The sequence below is a fragment of the Fukomys damarensis genome, unplaced genomic scaffold (assembly GCF_012274545.1).
Source record: "Fukomys damarensis isolate Sample0158 unplaced genomic scaffold, DMR_v1.0_HiC HiC_scaffold_37, whole genome shotgun sequence".
Lineage (NCBI taxonomy): Eukaryota > Metazoa > Chordata > Mammalia > Rodentia > Bathyergidae > Fukomys > Fukomys damarensis.
This window is the reverse complement of record NW_022900949.1, coordinates 61,892,224-61,914,757: the sequence shown is the minus strand read 5'-3', so window position 1 is coordinate 61,914,757 and position 22,534 is coordinate 61,892,224. Positions and strand designations below refer to the sequence as shown.

Sequence of the window (22,534 nt, the reverse complement as noted above, 5' to 3'; positions counted from 1 at the left end):
TGAAATAAGGTCTAATTAGAAAGTATTATAATGGAGGCATTCAGTTCCCCAAATCCTTATTTGCATGAATTAACTGTTTAGAAATCAGGGTGTGCACTCTGGCCTGGGCTCGGTTTGGATGTGTAATCAGCCAACAACCTGTGCTTCACAAAAGCTGGTGTCTTTAACTGCCAGCTCCTTCCATCCAAACTTTTCCATGGGGTAATGCTTTTTATTTGGAGATGGAGTTCCTCACATCTCCATATGGCCCAATAGACACACTTTTTTGATTCAGCTTCAACATCTTGGCAATTAAGAAGAAGATAGACTTGCTGCAATGGGTAATCTTTAAGATGCACAGAATCCTAAAATTAGAGGGCTGTGCACAGGTGGTATATTCAATAGCTTCCTAGGGAATGGCTCATCTATGAAATGGCCTTGTGTTCACTAGTATTTTAACATTGGTCTCATGGGCAGTGTCCCCATGAGAACTGTTAATTTAGATTTACAGTGTTCCCCCACAGCCGTATGTAATGGAAGGTGACTGGATTATGGGGGCGCTATACTGCCTGGTGGACAGACCATCCATGGGTAAGTTCAGTGGCTCATTGTGCTGTTAAGAGGTGGTGCCTGGCTGCAGGTGGGTCACGGGGGGATGATCCAGAGAAGCACATTGTCTTGACTCCTCCCTTTACTGTCTTCCTGGCTACCAGGGTTGAGCACCGTTTCCCCCCGCCAGGCTCGTCTGCCATCCCGGTTCTGCCTTGGAGCCATCCAACCGTGGACGGAAACTGTGAGCCACAATAAACCTCTCTTCCTTTAAGTTGTAGGTGTTGGGATTCTGTGCCAGCAATGGGAAAGTGAGACAAAATCTGTCTTCTCTCAGGGGCAAACTAGTCATGAAATATTCAGTTTCCAAAGACAACATAACTTTTACACATAGGATTATTATAAACTTCTTCCCACTGACAGATTGGGCCAAGTGTAACTAGGAGGCCAAATGGAGAAATGGCTACCAGCATAGGCTATGGAGTCAGACTGACTTCAAGTCCTGTGGGACTGTGGGCTTTTACCAACCACTCTATGCCTCAGTTTCCCCCTTAGCAAAGTAGAGAAATAATATCAGTACCAATCTCACAAGATTATTTTGAGTATTGATTAGATAATATGAGGTATCTGACATATGTAGCACTAGAACTTGGTTCACAGTCACTAACAATTATTATTTTTAGGCAAGTTCAGTAGACCAAACTTTCTTGGGCAGCAGAAAAGAAGGGGAAGGGTTATTAACAAGTCATGAATTATTCTTCAAATAATTTTTCATTTTTGCACCGTTCGGATATCAAGCAACGCTGTAAGGGATAATTGTGAAATAATATGGCTAGTGTACTCATTGACTCATTTAGTTTCTTCTTTGAGGCTCTGGAACACACCCTGACAGAATGCTCATTTTCTTTTTAACCCTCGGGGTTATTTGGGTGAAGTGAAGACTGCACTCAGGACCATATGGCTGACCTGCCTGCATGTCTCCCTTCCCTTCCCTTCCCTTCTCCCTCCCTCCATCCCTCCCTCCCCCTTTCCTGCTTTTCTTCTTGTGGTTTTGGGGATGGAACATAGGCCTCATGCATAATAGGCAAGCCACTACCACTGAGCTACACCTCCAGCTGATACTTCTTCTATGATATGCACTTATAGGTAAGAGATTGTTTCTCTTGCTCATTTCTGGAGATCGTTCACAACTCTGTGCACTATTAAAACTTGGGATGTTGATGTAAGAGGGAGACCAACTGGAACAGTGAAGCTTGTAGTTATCTGTAAACCCTAGGGTCACAAATGATTCTTAGCAGCAAGTGGGGGCTCACCGGTTGCTTTTTCAGGGTTGTTGCACATGGAGCATTGCCATGCTCCTGCTGTTTTGCTGAAGCCAAACACATCAAAGAACCTCACTTCTTCTAGATGGAGCCGAACCTGGTCCAGATCCTGTTTCAGGAACACAAAGCACAAAAAGCATGAGCTGATCTGCCTGCTACACAGCATCTTGAGACTAGAAAAGGGGGATGTGGAATCACGATGACCAGTGCTCTGTCTCAGTGCTAAGGACCAAGACAAATCACTGAAAAGACTTCTCCTGGCTGGCCTTAGAAAGGAGCGGTCAACTCTAACTCACCCTATGCAAGTACAGAGCAGAGGAGCATGAGCCAGCACTGAATGGTGGGGGTTTCGGGATGGGTTAGAACCTGAAATGGCCCCGAATTTTCTTGTATGTAGCAGCAGCTCCAGAATTTACAAAAAAGAGGAACATCCAGGTAGCAGTTGAAGGAGATGTTGCTGGAAGATTTTCCTTTTATTTACATTTTATACAAAATGTACATGAAGAACCAAGGACTCATAGCAGGTCAGAATATATGATTTTTATCAGGTTGGCTCTGCAGAGGCTGATGGAAAATATGGGGATGGGCTTAGTTCTTCAGCCCTTGACTCCAGCACTGTTTCAGTTTTATCTTAAAAATATATGCAAAATTTCCATTCTATTCCATAATAAAGCTCTACTGGTTTAAATGGAAACTAATGTCTTAAGTTATTTATCTGTAAATTAGTTAACTTTGTTTCCTCTGAATGATTTAGTGGAATTTGATCACTAAGAAGACTGCCCATTTTTACGTGCCCTGTGGCACCCTGCCAGTCTGCTCCTGCTGAAGAGGTAGAGGCCCCATTAGACTGTAAATGGAAGAAAAACTATTAGCCTAACCAGATTAAATCGCTCTACTTTCCTCCAGAAGCTTTCTTATCCATGTAAATAACTGGAATCCTGCCTTACAGGGGGGCTAGGACTGTACTTTTAAAATGGTTACCCCTTCTAAGAGGGACTTAATGTTCTTGCTAGCCTTGCATGTGCCTAGTCAATTTATGTGTTTTCCTCTGTTGAGTGATGATTCTATTTCTTTTCTTTGACCACCACACTCTTGCCCTCTCTACCTGCAGTAATAAGTTTTAGTATTCCCAAGGACCAAGTGATACAGGTAATTCCTGCACTGTTTATAAGAGATCTAAATCTAGAGTGGTCAAGCGGCTACCCAGACCCTATCCCAAAGCCCCTGATTTCTGCTTCTACACTTCCTGCCATAGGTAAGAAGTTTGCTAGGCTCTAAGTTCCCTGACAGCAGCAATATGTCTACTTTTCTTTGCAGTTGTATCCCCAGAATCTAGTCCAGTATCAGTAATGGGATAACATCATCGGTTTTTAGGACAAGTGCAAAGCTCCTTTTCCAATAAACTATATGAAAGGTCTCATAGAAAAGTTAGGGGAATTCTTTTTTTAGAGAACATTCACATTCACTAGAGCATAAACAAAAAATGCGGACAAGGATTTTGTCTGTTGTGTTGGCTGCTGTAACCTCATACTTATCAGTGCCTGTCATATAGAAACCAATGAATATATGGAATAGTGAGGGGCATGGACTGAGACTAGAAATGGATACTTTTCGACATCTTTATTAAGACTATTAAAGTGTGTGTTCAGGGATAGGACATTTTAGAGGTCAACATGCTGAATATGGCATTTTGGGTTGCTAACACTTAATAGCTTATCACAGGCATTCCAACAGACACTGTATATGTAAGAATGTATTTTTAACAAAAGTGATTTAGAATGTGTTCAATGAAAACCCTCCCTCGCTTTTTTTTAAAAGAATGTTCCCCAAGATAAAGATTGAAGAAACACCTGGGAATTTTGTAGGTTTGGAAGGATAAAATCATACTAAAATTTATGGGGAAAAAGCAGATGTACATAAATATTAGTTTTAAAACTGCTAAGTCTCTGAAGTCTGTGCTGAACCTTTGGCATGCAGATCACTTCTCTGTTTCTCACACAATTAAAGATCAATTTTTCATCCAGCCCAAAAACTATAGCAGACAAAGTACTTAAAATAATGCTTAGGGGTTCTTTTATTTTTCCTGTTCTGAGACCAGAGACGTCCCAGATTATTACCTATAATCCACATTTGTCTTGGCAAAAAGTTACTTAAGTAGTTTAAGACAGATGGTAAGCTACATCCCAGTGTTTGAATTCTGAAGCTAAAAGCAGGCTCAGCTCTTCAGAAGGTTTAGGTACTACTCAAAGGGCGCTGAGAAGAGCAGGTACACGGTAGATCTATGAACTATTCAAGTCGGCAACAACAGCGAGCTTCAAATGGAGAGATAGATGAAACACATAATTTAAAATATTTGCGGAAAATCTAGGTAAAGTACAAAGCAAGCAAGCACAAGTCAACTACCAGGGCTCCTAAATTTTAAAGAATTTGACCTCTTAAATGGGCCTGAGATCATTAGTTGTCTTTCCTATCTTCTTTATCATTCTAGGTCCTATAGCTTCTTGGTCTTGCCCAATAATTACTTGCATTTTTTAAATACAAGAGAAGTAAAGTTGATTTGGAGAATTACAGACTTCTATTAAGACAACTAGAATTCAAGAGAATGATAAAGACAATTCATACCAAACTCCAAGTCACTTTGTGTTTTAATTTTAATGGAGGGCCGGGGATTTAGCTCAGTGGTTCTGCCGCCTGCCTCACAAGTACAAGGATCTGAGTTCAATCCCCAGTACAAAAAACAAAAAAAAGAAAAAAAAAAGAGTAATTTTAATGGAACTGTGGCAGGTGAACGAACCCTCTAGTGGCCTCCCAACTCTTGGTGCTCATCTGTTTGTATAATCCCTTCCATTGAGTATGAATTGCTTCTAACCAAGAATATGTCAAAGATGATGAGTTATCCATCTCATGATTATTACACACACACACGCACACAGCATACATACACATGAGCTGTCTTGCTGGCAGATAGATCCATGACTCTCCTGCTGGCCTTGAAGAAGCCAGTTGCCATAATGTGAACTTCAAAGAACTATGCATGACTTCTAAAAGCCAGTAAGAGATCCAGTCCTTCGGTCCTACAACTGCAAGTAGGTGCCAACAACCTGACCTCTTAGCCATTTTTTTTTTTTTTTTTGGTACCCAATGATCGCACTCAGGCCAATTCTTAATGTAATTGATGATTTTATTTAGAGGAGTCACATTCTGCTGAGCATTCTTCAAATCAGTCCTCAATGAAACTTGAAGTTCAAATTATGTATACTAACTTGAAAAAAGTTATATAACTGTCATAATAAACATGCACTAAGAAGGATTTTCCTGACAAGAATTATTTCATTCAAAAAGGAAAAAAGCAACTGGAGGGAAAATGGACTTTAAAAACAGTTGGTTAAATGAGTTTTTCTCACACTTAAAAAAAAAATCACTAACGTGGGTAACAATTTAGGAAAAAAGTATAAAAGAAGTCTTTTACAAAGACTCTTAGGGAGAAATAAACCGAGAAATATGGAAAAATTTGAGGATATTTACAACATTATTTTGCTGACAATGACGGTATGAGTCAACACAATGGATTCTGTAAAAGTGTACAGTGGCTCTGGATCTTGTAACATGGCCCTATGTACTGTGAAAGAGGACTGTGAAACACTTTTCCAGAAATCAGTGAAAGCATACATCTGGAAGAACTTTGGATTTTGGCACTTTTAAATTCTGTCCTAAAGCTTCTTGTGCACAGAAAGAAAACATAAGCTTGCCTCATGCGCTCTGTGAGCCTCTGGTTAACAGGATCAAATCGAGCCACATGGTTGAAGTATATTTTAAGAAATGTAAGCAAAAAATTTTTTAAAAACCCTCAATATTTTCACATAATAATGAAGACTTTTTGTCTTTATTGTTATTTCTAGTACAAATACTCTTAGAGCCCAGAGTGTGAAATGAATTTTTTTGTTTTATTTTTTGAGACAGTGTCTCACTATGTAGTTGAGGCTGACCTGGAACTCACTATGTAGCCCAGGCTGGTCTCGAACTCACAGTGATCCTCCTGCCTCAGCCTCCCGAGTGCTGGGATTACAGCATGTGCCACCACGCTTGGCTCTGAAATATACTTTTTGAGGGAACAATATTAGCAATTCATCTTTATAATATTTTAAATTATACAGGTATTAGTATTTTATTAAAAAATACTGAATTTTAAACAGATAAATAACAAAAGAGACTTTAAAGAATGTTCATGCTATAATTTAATCTTTTTTATGTCTTTCAACTTCTGAAAAGATTATCACTGAATTCAATTCATACCAGTTGATATTTCCATTACTTGGTTTCAAATATCATTTTCCAAAAGACAAAGGGGATACATTTTTGCATTCCAAGGAAGCCAAGTGGTCCACAGAATTCCTCACAGAGGAAAATTGGAATGCACTTGGGTTTGTGTGTGGTGCGATTGCTGTCAAGCTTCTTCTTGTAGGACTCAGCTTTTAACTGAATCAAATCTTCTGGATCAGATCTTCGGCTGGTCTTCGGAAGGTGAATTCTATATGGTTTTGAAAAGCTGCTTTGTCCAAAGTAGACATTGAACAAATTACTATAAATTTTAACTGATTCAGGGACATAACTCTTATCTTTAATTTACATCAGTGGAAGCGTTTAAATTTTCTGTTTTGGTGTTTATTAACTATCACCATTAAAATTTTTAGTCCTCCCTCCCATCTCTCGAGTTGGGGCCTTGCTATATTATTAGCCTCAAATTCCTGGGCTCGAGTTGCCCTGTTGCTCCAGCCTCTCAGGTAACTGGAACTGCAGGCACACACCGCTGCTCTCAGCTCCAAAACATTTGTGACTGACTCTTGGAGGCAGGGCTGTTAGCTCAGTGGTAGAGCACTTCCCTGCATGTGTGAGACCCTGGGTTTGACCCCCAGTAGTGCAGAAGAGTATGTATGTGTACAGTTTCATCTCCATGGGGGTCACAGAAATTCATGCTATTTCCTTTCATTTAAGAAGTCTTTAGAATAAGATGTTAAAAGTCGGTGAAGATGTTTATCTGACTATCAATATGGCATGTTGATTATTCTTGGGACTTTCCGTCTTTGCAGACTGTTAATTCTCAGTTGGTGCTGACGTCAGGAATCCCTGGGAAACTTTGCCAAGAACATCGGGTACAGGTCCCGATCTAGTCTGGAAGCCTAATCTCATGAGTCTGCGGTCAGGCCCGGGCATCTGTATTTTTACACAAGATCCCTAAGTTATTCTGACATGCACTGACTGGAAAGTTAACCTTCTGTGCCCCTGGGAACAGATGTGGGAACGGCTGACCTGTGTCCAATTGGTTCCTCAAACTGGTATCCGAGGAACTTATTAGGTTCCACGTGCATATGCTTTTACTTTTCCCCAGTACTTGGTGTTATATTACGAGATACAAAATGGTCTGGTCACAAGAGCACAGGTTTCATTTTTGAAAATCAGACGTATTATTCCAAATTGTACAGTATTGAAAGGAGACATGAGGTGTGAAAATCACTGGGCCTAATGTGAAATGTGGGTGAAAGAACGTGTGAGAAGGGAGCTGGGAAGCAGGCGGGAGACGGACTCTAAGCAGAGGCAGCACAGGAGCCGACACGGACCTGGAAGAACTCGGTGAGTTTCAGTCTTCAACATGTGCGTCACACAGGCGCTGTGTCCTACTGGCTTCTTTTCTTCTATTCCACATTACTAAGGGAACTCTAGGTAAACAAGAATACATGGAGCCAGTTGGCAAACTTCTCATTATCACTATAGATCACTAAACAGAGTTAAGGTTCTTTCTGTCCTCTGAGACCTTGGGTGTTGAGAAGAATTTGAAGTCTTTCTGCACTTCATGAAAACTCTGACTACAGTCCTGGCTCCAAGTGGCAGGAAGAAAGCACTCACTTTTGGTTCCCGTCAGAGAGAAGTTCTGAAGAACACTTTCATGTAAACACTAATCAGTATGATAGAATATAGTAGCACAGGTTTGATTTGGTTCAAGAAGTCAAATGTTTACACTCAAGGATCACAAAAAACAATTTGACCAGATAGCACTGGCAGATAACATCAAAGAGTTTAAATTATGATGTTTGTGGAAAAGCTGGTGGAACAGCTGTATGGATTCAATAGGAAATAAAGGTGGCAACGTAAACACTAATCAGTATGATAGAATATAGTAGCACAGGTTTGATTTGGTTCAAGAAGTCAAATGTTTACACTCAAGGATCACAAAAAACAATTTGACCAGATAGCACTGGCAGATAACATCAAAGAGTTTAAATTATGATGTTTGTGGAAAAGCTGGTGGAACAGCTGTATGGATTCAATAGGAAATAAAGGTGGCAACACGATTAAATTTTAGTTCATTAAAATCAGCCAAATGTTTTTATTAGAGTGAGAGCAAAGACAAAAGACTACTAATGTGCAGACTGTCAAGAAAATTTTGACTATACCTATAGTGGTGTCAGCAACAAAATGTAATCATCAGAACTTGTGGCAATTAAAGCCAGAATTTACATGTTTTAGACAGAGGGCGCTGACATGAGAAGGCTCTTGGAAGGACAAGAATTTCTTCTTTTAGAAATAAGGAGATAAGCCGGGCATGGTGGCCCACGCCTGTAATCCCAGCACTCGGGAGGCTGAGGCAGGAGGATCGCTGTGAGTTCGAGACCAGCCTGGGTACACAGTGAGTTCCAGGTCAGTCTCAACTGCACAGCCAAAGGAGCCTGCCACAAAAAAAAAAAAAAAGAAATAAGGAGATAAGAAAACTGTACTCTTCAGCCCTGGATGCCACTATGTTGGATGCAAAGTCCTCCTCTTCTCTCAATTTTTCCCTTTATCTCTGATACCGCTCTCGTTTCCAGACTGCTCCCGCAGGTCTCCATTGGACGATGGCTTCTCAACTTAGGATGTGGCTACATCTCCATAAACCCACCGTAAACTGAAATGGTTATAAGTTGGAAATGCATTTAATATATTTAATCTACTAAACATTGAGCAACACAGTGCACAGTAGAGTATTGATTGCTTACCCTGGTGATGCTGTGGCTCACGGGGAACTGTGGCTGGCTGCCACTGCCAAACATCGCAGGAGGCCATCCTACTTCATACTGCTAACAACTGAAAATTTGAAGGTGAGTTTCTATTGCCTAAATATTGCTTTCATATCACCATAAAGTTCAAGCATTGTACCTCAAACCACTAAGAATTCACACCTTGGATTGGATGTATACCTTGGAACAGATAGATAGTCTTGAAAAATATGTAGCAACTTTTACTGTTATTTTTCATTTTCACATGTGAGGGTCTGCTGTGGACCCTAGTCTGTTGCTTGTTTGTTGCCCTCAACATATTTCATTTTTGCCTTTGGTGCTGTGCAGCTCTAGTGTGAGTCCGAGTGTGAGTTCACCACCTACCCATCACACACTTATCTAAGCGTTTCCCTGGTGGTGGACAACAAGGGGGCCTCCACCTTTGCATTCACATGAATGACCAAAAGAATGCTGTAGTGTCTTTCCCTACATATGAATAGGTACATTTCTGGCGTAATTACCCTCAAGTGGAATTGTGGGTCAGAGTGCATTAATGTTAGACTATAGAGAAGATACTTTGGTGTTTCTGCAGAGTGAGCTAGCTCTGCACACATAAAGATATTTAAAAGCATAATGTTAAGTGCACAATGCACACTGAAAAAGATACATACAATAATGTAATATAGAAATACAAATTTAAAAGTTGGGTCTTTCTGAGAAAATTTTATCGAAACTTGGGACCTGAGCTAAAAGAACAAACTTGAGAAGTAAATTTATGACTGACTAGAAAGTGGGAGGTCATCCAGAAAGGTTTATTTTCCTGAGGTATGTTTTTATGTTTCAAGGCGGGGATGAGATCCCGGATTTTGGAAATGTATTTTCCTGGAGACATTAGTCTTATTCCCCCCACCCTTCCCACAGAGTTCATTTACCTTCTAAAGGATGAAAATACAAACCCTGACACCTTCCCAATGAGCAAAGAGGTCACTTTGCTCTTTTCAGGAGGTGTAGGGGCAGCTGTCCTTCCCTTATATAAATACCCATAATTACATTCTCAGTGTTCCTTGTCTACAATATATGTACAGGGTGGTATCTGATTCTTACTGTGTTGCCTCAGGGCTAACACAGGCAAGAAGGAACTGGCAGGGTTATTTGCCGCAAACAAAATAATAATTATCTGCTCTGTTCTAGAATCCTTGTTTGCATGAGATTAAAAATTTAGCACTTTGCGTGTCCTTATTCACAAAGGTTCTGGCAAATTGCTTTTCAAGATGACTGTCCAGTTTACATTCCCACCAGCAGAACATGAAGATTTCTTTTCTCACAAAACAATGGGAAGCCTACATAGGTCCTGAATTTTTTGGAAGAATTACTATCCATGATCCTTTCTTATGTCTGAGGTAGGACATGCTTTTGTAGAGCAGCAATAAATGAGAGCTGATTGCATCCAAAGCATCCAAGTCTCTGAAGACTTCCTAAACAATTGCTTTTTAAATCATGGCAAAAATCAATCATGCTTCTATGGAAAGCATTACATTTTTCTCTATCTTTTCTGCCTTTTGCTGGTGAGAAACATTCCAGGTTCTGGGAATCAGACCACCATTTTCAAGTGCAGTATTTTTATATACTAATATATGCTACTATTGGCTTGGACCTAGTTTTATTTTAAGAATTATCATTTTGTTGATGTGTTTACTACATGAAATAGTGAAAGAGGGCATAAAATTGATTCTATCATGAATGTACAGAGAAGGCATTACTTCCCTAAACTCTGGATATCTCCATTTAGTCATGCAACAGATAGAACGAAGATCTAAGCACTGGTGAAACAATATTGATCAAGGAAGATGTGATCAATGAGTTAAGAGAATTGGCTAAAGTAGACTCTGGTCTATTTACAAAATGGAAAATGTTACAGATGGTTAAAATGAGTGAGCTACTTCTACATGAATAAGCAAATACATTTAAAAGTATAAAAGCACACTGCAAAAGATAATACAATATGATAATACATAAATTAAAATTTAAAAAAATTCATGGAAATAATAAACACCAACCTTCAAAGTATTTACAACAGTTTCTTCTTGTAAGGGGAAATACTAGAAACAAATATGGAAGAAATGCAAACATTTATCTCGAGATGGTGATGGGTATCATATTTCTATAGTTTTCTAAATTTATAAAGTATTTCACAATTTAATTTAAAAAGTGAGGCAGAGAAGAACTCAGTTAAGCAAAAAGACTGACAGAGGTTGTAATCTATGAAGAAGACGGTGTATGTGTGGGTTTCCTTGGTAACCCTTGTAACTCCCAAAGGGGAGTTTCATTTCACTTACATAAAGATGGTCTTATTGGTGAAATTCACTAAAGAACCATCTTTTTTTTTCCCCCCCTGAATTTTTCACCTATCTGTGCAAGAAGTTTCTGTGTTAAAGTTTTCTTCTAATCTAATTCTTCAACCTTGGATGTAAAGAAACAGGCATGAAAGTTTTGTTTTAGAAACTAAAGCAAACATAAAGCATGCTGACACCAAGCTCTAAGGGAAATATGTATTACAGGGACATATGTTAAATGATGGTGATGATACTTAAAAATGAGATTGTTTTCAATACCCCCCCCCAAATTGGAACAGTATAACTAATATATATAGGTTTTGGAGACAGAAGATTAGAGTTTGAGCTTTGCCACTGACATTCACTAGCACTTCTTGGGAAAATATCTTAGTCTCTTGGGGCTCCCAATGTGTTCCTCAAACTGCAAAATCGCTGTGATTCCTAAACTTCAGAGAGTTGTTGCAAGAATCAGTGCACGGAGAATTATACCACTGTGAAAATGGTAGAGAAATGAAAAAGTAGTGAAAATAATGATGGCTTGAAAAAGCAAGATCAGGAGTCCCCTTTTAGGCATATAAAATATAGTGCTTTTTATCTGTTAGCTAGATAAATGCATGTAATCTTTCTGAAACGACATGTTTAAGAAACACTGATGTTAGGTGCCTGAAAAACATATTTACTTTTCTAAAAGCAAGCAACATACTTATCTGTCTGTTTTTGTGAGTTTGTTGTCGAATCTGGGAGTGCTGGATGTAATGAGATGCAAACCTAGAAGGATGTAATGCAACGTGAACATTTCAAAGGGAAGTAATGACACGCACATGCTCGATGGAGGCCACAGTGAGATATACAAGCAGAAATGCACACAGAAATGTGCATGGGTAATGGTGTCATGAGATGCATAAATGGATGAGGGTACGATAAAGGCATCGGGGGTATAATGCGATTCACAAATGGGAACATTAAATGGGGAGGGTGGAAAGGGCACATTGTGATAAGCAGAGGGAAAGGACGCTATGCTATGCATGAACAGAAGAGCTAGCGAATAACATGCGCATGACGAGAACGTAATGAGATAAAAATGGGACAGCATAACGGAGTTCGCAGATGGACGGGTGTAATGAGCTGTGTAGAGAGAAAGGAATAATGACAAACATAAAAGGAAGGATTTTAACGCTATGAATAAAGAAACAGGCAAAAAAAAAAAGATGCGAGGACTGAAAGGAGATGCATAAAAAAGGGACGCTGGTGAAAGAATGGAAATAACAGGGTGGGCCAGTGCGGCGGTCTAATGAGGTCCCAGAATGAGAGGATGCAATGAGGGTGCCCTGTCAGGGATGATGAGACACCCAGGCGGGACAGCAGTGAGGAGCCCGGGTTCCCATCAGAAACAGACCATCGCGTTCAGATCCTACTACGGAGGTGGAAAAGGGTCAAGAAAATTCAGAGCAGAGCCGCGAAGGTATTTAAATCCAGAAAAGAGATGATGAAACAGGTGGATTGATGAAATTTTATGCAGTAATAGTTTTATAGCTGCAGCTCATAGAGCACTTGCTCTGTGCCAGGCACTCTGCTAGGTGTCTCACTAATGCATTATCTCATGTCACTCTTCTCACAGTGCCGTGGCGGAGGTGGCCTTGTTTCCAGGCCACAGATGAAGAAATGGAACTTCAGTGAGCTAAACCGACTTGTACAGCACGCTGGTGGTGGAGATGGGACCCAAGTCAGGTCAGCCGGTTTCTAACCACCTTTGCCTGCATTATGGTACAGAAACAAGTCTCATTACTTTTATAAAACCCAGCCTTTAATGTGAGAAACGACATTCAGTTTGAGCAGTTGCTTTCTCTAACGTACGTGGCTCAGGTAAACTCTGGGTCACTTGTGAAAATAAACTTTTCTCAAATGTGAAACTTTTGTCATGACTCTGAATATACAGTCACAAAATATTTATTGAGTAGCTGCCCTGCCTGAGAGCACGGGGACACAGAAGTGAACAGGAAGCCCCTGACCTCCTGAGGGAGGAACAGAGGCATTAAAATCAAACAGCTCCACACATGCTGACTACTTTATTGACGTATTCACCAAAGACTGTGGGAACGTGGCTGAGGCAATCACTCATTTTGTTTGGAGGAGACTTGCAGAGGAATTGAAATAAAATAATGCTAGGCATTTATTGAATTCTTCTTACTGTGTGCCAGTCTCACTCTTCCATGAGTTTTGCATACATTATGTCTTTTACATCTCAAAACATCCCTGTGAGGTGTGGACTGTGACTTTTTTTTTTTTTTTTTTTTTTTTTTTTTTTTTTTTTTTAAGGTGGTAGGTAAGTGGTGGAGGCAGGATTCCAGCCCAGCCTCTGAGTTTCTGGCTGCTTCACTGTGATGGCTACACTTTAATGCTGAATGAACAGGGGCGCTGTTTACTCTAATAGTTTAGTGCCCAGTGTTTGTAGGCATTCGCACAAAACCTATGATAGCAGCAAGGAAAAAAAAATGTGCTTATGCATTGATTATTTAAGAAAAGAACCTAAACCACATTGAATTAGAACAGACATTCCGAGGGACTGGATAGGTCTATTCCCTTAAGAATAGAGGTATTTTTGTTAACGATTTTCTAAAGATTTTTTCTTGATTTCCTTGACTGATGCAGAACATCTGGCTGACTGTGAAAGAATGTTCACTAACAGTAGTAAAATGGACAGTTTGGCTTGTGAAACATGAAGGAAACATAGTACATGTGATAAACCAGGATTTCAACTAAACTGAGAAAATACTTCTGTGGTAGTTAAAAAAAGATTTTAAAAGGCATATGTATAACATAAGTGTAGTATATATAGACAGTTGTTAGGGAGACATAAATGGTGTATATTCATTACGCAAATGTCAGGATAATAATTTTCCAAAGGGAGTGTAAGTATTAAGAAACAAGGACTATAAAACAACAAACCCAAGTACAACAATGAAAAAAACAAACTGCTTTTTAGTGGTGAGTTACTTTAGGTTCAATGTGCAGTCACTTAATATAATGGGTTATGTATGCAGAATTGTTTAAATGAGGGATCTTGATGGAGAGCTATGAAGGATGAAGGGAAAAGAATTCAAATTAGGTTGGGGTTAGTGTTTAGGGAGGCAATGTTTAGAATTTGGCTGGACTTCCAAACTCATTGCTCCTAAGGCATCAATAAAAGCCATGCTTGTAGACGTCTCTAAGGTTGATGTTATTCCTCTGGAGGGGTTCTTATCTTCGAACCTCTCCTCTTGTGTCAGCTGTGTTAATCCCAGATGAACTATTGTGCGGCTGTGGTGGAGGGTCCACTGATACTGCATGAACTGTGGTAACTCATCTTGTGCTGAGGCTGAAGCATTGTGAGTCTCATCCACAGAGCATGGTGGAGATATGCCACAGTCAGTTAACCTCATCTGGCCTCTTTGGCTATTGCCTGGCCTTCCTTAACCTGAGCCAGCTGCATGATGGATGTGCTTATGACTGGTTCTGAGGGGAATTGCACAGTATGTGTTGAGTCTGGGAGGAGAAGAGAAGGTTCTTGTAAAGAGAATCCATCTTCTGTTCCCTCAGAAATTAACCATGATTTTTTTTCCTGTGCTCCAAAGATCATATTTCTGTTTGCCATATTGCTTTTTAATGGGTAGATGCTTCTTTGTAACGGCATTACATTTTTTTTCATTTTGCTCTGCATCTTTAACCTCCATCTTCTCAAACATATTTCTTTCTTATCTAGAAACATTTCACCATTTTATTACTGCCTCACCAAAGATCCCATGTTCAAGGCTGAATGAACTCCATCTCAGCACACGAACAGCTGACTCAGGGCTGGAGAAAAGCAGATTTCCGTTTCACCTCAGATCTGCTGTCATGAGAACAAGCTCAGTCCTCAAGACTAGCATTGATTCCTTCGGATGGCAAGGTTTCCACGACTTAATTACCTTTTACTAGGCCCTACCTCTTAAAGCGTCGCTGCCACACTGAGGATCACACCTTCAGCACACGAACCTTTGGGGACACTCAATCCATATTCCACAGAAGCCCTTTGCTGATATAGTCTCCATAGTAGTCTGAGGGGTCACTTAATAACGAGCTGGGTGTGAGGGACTGAAGGCTTTTATCCCCCACTGCGTCCTCAACTTCATATGTTGAAATCTTAACCTTTAAGGTGATAGTATCCAGAGATGAGGCTTTTGGATTAAAATTTTCCCTAACAGGGCTAGTGCTTTTTTAGAAGGGACCCCAGGGAGTTTCCTTGCCCTTTCTGCCATGTGAGCACCGAGTGAGGAGGTGCTGTCTCTGAGACAGAAAGTGCAGCCTCCCCAGACACTGAACCTGCCTTGGTATTGGACTTCCTTACCTCCAGTATGATAAGAGATAAATTTGTTTTGTTTTTGTTTTTGTACCAGGGATCAAACACAGGTCCTTGTGCTTGAGAGGCAGATGGCAGAACCACTGAGCTAAATCCTCGGCCCCAAATTTCTGTTCTTTATAAGCCACCTGGTTTACGTTATTTTGTTATAGCGGCCCGAACAGACAAAGACACAGGGTATTGTGTTTGCTCAGACTTCTTCAGGGGCTTCCTATGGACTGCAGTAAAAGCCAAGCTCCTTGCCATTGGTCTACAAGGCCAGAGGCGGATTTCCCCTGACTCACTTTCCAGTCTGGCCTCTCCCTTTGTCCACAGTCTCCTACTTGGTCCTTTCACCTCCTCCAGCGCTGTGGAAGAGAAGTGTGCTCACTCCAGCGTGGGCATGACATTCACTGTGATGTAGGAGGAGGAAAGCACAACTTTCATTTTTATTTGTTTTTCTTTTTAAATGTATTTTCTTGCTAACATCTAATTGCACATATTAGTGGATATAGTGTTATATTTCAAAACGTGTATACAGCAAGTCAGGGTAATTTAACGTTTCCCTCTCTAACATTCTTCATGTTTAGAGATTCTGAGCTGTTCTCATTTAGACCTTCATAAAATAAAGAGTAGGTTCCGTAAAGTGTTGTCATCATTCTGTGCTGCAGAATGCCAGATCCTACTCCTTTTATGTAACTGTATTTTGGTACCTGTTATCCAAACCTTTTTTTATTTTCCACCTCCCCTTCCCAGTCTCTAGTAATCACTATTCCATATTTAGATTGATTTTTTAGTATCCATATACGAGGGAGAATATACAGTGTGTTTCTTTGTTTGGCTTTTTTCCCTTAACATAATGTCTTCCAGTTTCGTTCATTGTGCTGTGGATGACAGGTATAATAAAAAATAAGGTGAATGCTTAAATTAAAAAAAAATCATTACAGTAAAAGATACCTTGACATCAACACTTTTCAAGATATTCCCCCTTGCTTTGCAGACATTTATCCCTGTTTTGGGACTTTCTGAAGCAGCTCTGGAAGGCTGTCTTGGGAATGTCTTTAGTTGTACCATTGTGGCTGCCTCGATGTCCTCAGTCAATTCAAAACATTTACCTTTCATGATCATTTGACTTTGGGGAAGAGCCAATGTCCCATGGTGTCAGATCTGGTGAATAGGGTGAATGAGGTACCATAGTGTTACTTGACAGAAATTGCTATCAAAGCTTTGAATGGATTCAGAACAGCCAGGAGAAGACACAGCAAACAAGGACGTGCAGTAGTATTTTTGACGAGTGCCATAATAAGCAAGTGCATGCAGGCATTTCTTAGGTATACTGATTTCAGGCTTTGCATATATAGTCCGAGGTTGGATATCTGGATCATATCATAGCTCTGTTTTAGTTTTTTGAGGAACCTCCAAATAGTCTGTATAATGACTGTACTAATTGATATTCCTGTCAGTAGTTGTGAGTTTGTTTTTCTCCATATCCTCACTGGCACTTTTTAAAAATTATTTGCTAATAGCCATTCTGAGGTAAGAATGTCTCTCCTTGTAGCTTTGATTTGCATTCTCCTGCTGGCTAGTGACATTGAGATTTTCATCTCATCCTTTCGATTTTCTATTTTGAGTATGTTTTATAATGGAAAGTCAAGTATGTAAAATAATAGAGGCGTATAGTTGGCAAGTAAATAATTTTACACATAGTGAAAGCCCTTGCTCAAAACTTGTTTTCTGATGGGATATAATTTAGATTTGGAGGAGAGTGCCACAATATACCAAAGCTTTCTATTTTCCTTATGCTTCTTTTTCATTGTTGTTGTTGTTATTTGTTTACAGAAACTTTGCACAAATTGTTCACTTTGTCAGGAAGACTTAACTTGACATCTGCTTAGAGAAGCCTTCCCTGACCATTCAGCAAATGCTTGTATTTATCGGGCATCTAAAAAGAACAGTATCATCATAGAATTGTGTATTTGCTTGCTAGTATGTTGCTTGTTTCTATCAGGACAGAAGCTATGATTGCTATATGGGCTTTGCACAGTGGTGGGCATAGTGCAGCCATTCACAAAAAAATATTCTTCAGTGAATGAATGAACTTAGAGGTATATTTACTATGCTTTCACTGACTTCTTTTTGTCTCCTCCATGTTTTTGCTTATGCCATCCTTCCTATGTATATATACTTCTGCTTTATCCCTTTTTAAAAACTTCTAACTCTATATTTTAATGTCCAACATCTTCCTATCTCTCAAGCCCCTTGCCCCTGGCTCCTATCCTGATTTATAGCCCTCATTTAGCTCATTCCTTCAACACTGGATTAACCCCAAGACTGGCTTGTTTGGATAGAATCTTACTCATACCTCATCCAGACTCTGATTCACTCTGCTCCCCGGAGGCAGAACTGCCGCTAACACTTGTTCTTTGCATCACGCATGAAGACTTGAATTTCTACCAGATTTTGGATCATTACATTCTATATATAATAAACCCAGTCTTTACTTACTTGCTTGAGCATTTATTAACTCATATCACTACATCTAAACCTATGGGAGCAGCAGAAGGTCTCCTTTTGTTCCATCAGGACTGGTGCTGCAGCTTTCTTTATGCTTTAACACTCCAGGCAGTTACCCTGGGAACTGTCAAGTGTGTTTGTAGCAATGAGGACTGAAAGCAAATCGCCAAATGGTAGCCAGATGGGGCACAATTTACTTCAACAGTAAACAATTTAATTTTTTTTTTTTTTTGTGTCCAAAATGGGCATAGTTTTGAGACTTCATTTCCATGACATATGGAATTTCCCCTTGCTCTGGTAACTGGGATATATGTGTCAATAAAAGTACTCTCTCTCAAATTCTCCTCTGTTAACAACCCCTCAACTATTCTGCTGTGTCTGAAGGACTGGGCAGCACAAACACCGGAAGGGAATTATGAATAGTACCCTCTAGTTGCTCATGAGCTCCTCCTCATTTCTTCAGTGAGTTAACCATCTTCCCTTCTCTTTCTAAGATACTTATTTTTTAATGGAAATTGATTATCTTTGAGTGGAATTTTTAAAAAGTAAACTCATTACTGTTTGGTAATATAAAGCCATAAAGTAATTTTTTTTTCTTGACTATAAGAGAAATATACACTTAAAGAACATTTTTCTTTTGGTACCGGGGATTGAACTCAGGCCCTTGCACTTGCGAGGCAGGCCACTGAACCGCTGAGCTAAGTCCCCGCTCTTAAAGAACAATTTAAAAGTGTTAAACTCTTCAACCACTGTCAATATATTTGCACATTTCCACTTGGTTGTTTAAAAGGGCTGTTCTCTAGATAATAGTTTTTAGATAAATAATTTTGTATCCTTGCTATTATTGTTTTTTCTTATTAAAATTTATCATAAAAATGATTTTTATGGTTTTTTAATATTCTTTTGCATGCATGTATAATTATTTTATTCTCTCATAGTTAGACATTTAAGGTATTTACAAATCATTCCACAATTCTTTTTGTATGTGTGTTAAGTTGTGTACACGTCAGATTACTTCTTTAGAACAGAGGCATACAAAGAGTATCATACATTAAAGGATATGAACATCTTTAAGACTCCTGAATTGCATTGCTAAATTGCTTTTCAGAAATGTTGAAATAATTTATACTCCACCTGAAATGTGTGTCTAAGCTGTCCTGCTCTAGCCAGCACTGATTATTGTATTTTTAAAAATGCATTAAAATGGATTAAAAGGGTAACTTGTTATTGTAGCTTTGAGTACTTTGACTGAGGATGAATTGATTTTCAGGTCTTAGACTCCACTGAGCCCATGTTATTAGTTTGCATGAACTTATCTTAAGGATATTAAACCTTGTCTTTCCCTCCCTCAGGATGGATGCAATTTAATAGCTTTTATAATAAGTTTCAGTTCTAAAATTCCATATTCTATTAAAAAGCAATATAATAACAATCCACCAGAACGTTACACTGTAGATACTCAGGCATTTTTTCAGAAGTGTCTTCCCTCATCCTTAAGCACCTGCTTCTACTTGGCTGAAGTGAAACTCCATACAGCAGCAGATACACAAATGTCCATCACTTTGAAATCACTAGTGTACCTGTTACGTGTGTATACGTATATACACATATCAGAGTGTATAACCATTTGTATGCATGCATCTATATCTATGTAGTGAAAATAAAGCAGACTGTACAATATCACAGCTATTTTGAATTTGGTGTGTACAGCACTTCCTAAAGGATAGGATAAAATCAGATTGAGAAATTGCTGGGCAGACAAATTTGCTACATAATGTACATTCCAAATACAAAAATTTTTCTGTTACTCATGAAAGAAACTTTGAAACTTTAAATATTTCAGAAAAATACTGATTCCAGTTACTTTTTCTCTAGAGGAATATTTATTGGTGTTTAATAGAGGAAATATGAATAAGTCTACTTGCAAGCAAGTACCAAACTGGTTGCCAAGTTCTTTTTTTTAAATCTCTTAGGGCTTAAAACACACTGCCAAGTTTTAATTCACTGGTTAACTCTGTAAAAATACAGTTCTGAAGGAAAACTTTATGAGAATTTGAAACATTGTCTTTAAACATGATGCAACAATGAAAATTTGAATGAACTATGCAAAGAATTCTGTTTTACTTTACACTGACGCAATTGTGGCATTTCCTTTGTCTTTAATATTGCATGTTGCATTCTTAAGCCAAAACCAAAATAGTAATGCAATAGCTGGATATATCTTCAGCGTCTTACTGGCCCTTACAAATAAACTTCTGATTAATTACACCCATTTCTCATCCACCTAAGAGAGACTGAATTAATTTTACATTACAATCTTTTTTTTATTATTGATCTTGCTACTTGCTTGAAACTTGAATTTATTTAATATTGGCATGTCCCCCCCGCGCCTCTTTTTTTTTGGTACCGGGGATTGAACTCCAGTCCTTGCGCTTGCAATGCAGGCCACCGAACCGCTGCGCTACATCCCTGGCTCATGTTTCCCTTCTTGATAACAAGACAAGGGGGAGGGAGGGATGGAGGAATGTTGGCTAAAAGGTACCAAGTTATAATCAGGTAAAAAGAGATAGGTTCTTGTTTTTATTGTACAGTAGGGAGACCACAGATAGTGATAATGTACTGTATATTTCGAAAAGGCTAGAAGGAAAGATTTCAATGTTTTCATCACAAATAAAAAGGAACGATACCTGTTTGAGGACATAGAAATGCTTACCCCGATTTAAACATTACACATGTATTGAATATCACATAATCCCCATTAATATATGCATTTTTTGTGTCAACAACAGCAAAGTAAAAGTAGGACAGAGACTACAGTCCTATAATCTCAGAACCTCTGGTTTGTCCAGTAGGCATCCAATACTTATTATTGGGCTTCCTTGAAAGCCGCATGTGAGTAACCAGAATCTTTGAATCTGGAAAGGGCTTACAGAGAAGAGTTGATAATATTTGCTATAAGAGATCATTAACTGTTCTCCACTCTCTGTTTACATACTACCATTGAGTGAGCTAGTCTACTGCCATGACATCAGGTGCTGTGACTTCCAAATCTATACTGCCAGTCATATCTTTCTTTCTAAAGTCTATACTAGAATTCCAAGCACCGAAGTATGTGAACCAGTGCTATACTTTGGATGCGAAATGTCCCCCAAATGTGAAGGAGTTAGTTGGTCACCAGCCTGTGGTGCTATTGGGAGGTGGTGGAGCCTTCAGGAAGTGAGGTCTAGCGGAAGGAAGTTAGGTCAGTGGGGTGTGCCCTTGAAGAGGATGTTGGGATACCAGCCCCTTCCTCTCAGTCTTGTCTCTCAGCTGCAGGAGGTGGGTAGTTTCTTCCTCCAGGTGCTCTCTCCATGTTGTACTGCCTCACCATAGGCCCAAAGCAATAGGGCCCACTGACCATGGAATAAAGCCTCCGAAATCATGAACCAAAATAATCTTCCTTTCTTATAAATTGTTTATCTTATGTATTTTGTCACAGTGATGGAAAGCTAGCCAACATAACCAGAATGCTTTATCTTCTTCCAAATCTCATCAGATTTCTTCTGTTTTTCAGGTCAATGCCATCATCCATTTGGCCAAACAATGCACCTAGAGTCTTCCTTCATTCTTCTGTTTTGCTTATTAGTCATCAAGTCTTCTTGATTTGACTTCCTTAATGTTTCTTTAACTCATCAGCTTCTTAAAACTCTACAAATCCTTTTCATTTACTTAAGCATGTTCTATGCTTTAGTATGTGTTCTATTTTGGGGAATGTCCCATGTCCAGCTGTGAAGATTGTGCATTCTGATGTTGTGGGGTGGAACACTCTGTAGACATCTACTAAGTTCACTTGTTCAAAAGTCTGATGCCGCTCTAATATTTCACTGTTGATTTTATTTTGTTTAGTTGATCTGTCTATTTGTGACAGTGGGGTATTGAGGTTATCCATTACATTTGTATTAGTGCTTATTCCATGTCTAATTGTTTTATAAACTTGGTACATTTAAATTTGGTGTGTATATATTTATGATTATCTCTTCCTCTTGGATTTTTCCCTTCACAAGGATGACCTTCTTTGTCTCTCTTAATCACTCTTGACTTGAAATTCACTTTGTCTGCAAATAGAATAATTACCTCTGCTTTTTTTGGGGGATACCTGTTGTATGGAGTGATGTTTTCCATTCTTTGACTTTCAGCCTATGAATTTCTTTTTTAATTACATGTGTTTCTTGTATGCAGCATATTGTTGGATTTCTTGCTTCTTGATCCATTCTACCAGTCTATTTCTTTCACTTGATGAACTGAGAACATTTACATCAATAGTTACAATTGATATGTATTGATGTATTCTTGTTACGTTATTTTCCTGTTTTTTGGCCCCCCAATTTAATTACTTGCTTTGCATGGTGGATTCATTTTGTTGGGGTTCATAAAGCTTTAGTCCTCTTTATCTCTTTTGAAATGGCTTTTGGAATA

At 39.1% G+C, this 22,534-nt stretch overlaps 1 pseudogene; it reads right to left on the bottom strand.

Annotated features, from left to right (window-relative positions):
• The window catches only part of LOC104871114, a 30,269-nt pseudogene extending 23,208 nt beyond the window's left edge, over positions 1 to 7,061 (bottom strand).
• Between the last annotated feature and the right edge of the window lie 15,473 nt (positions 7,062 to 22,534).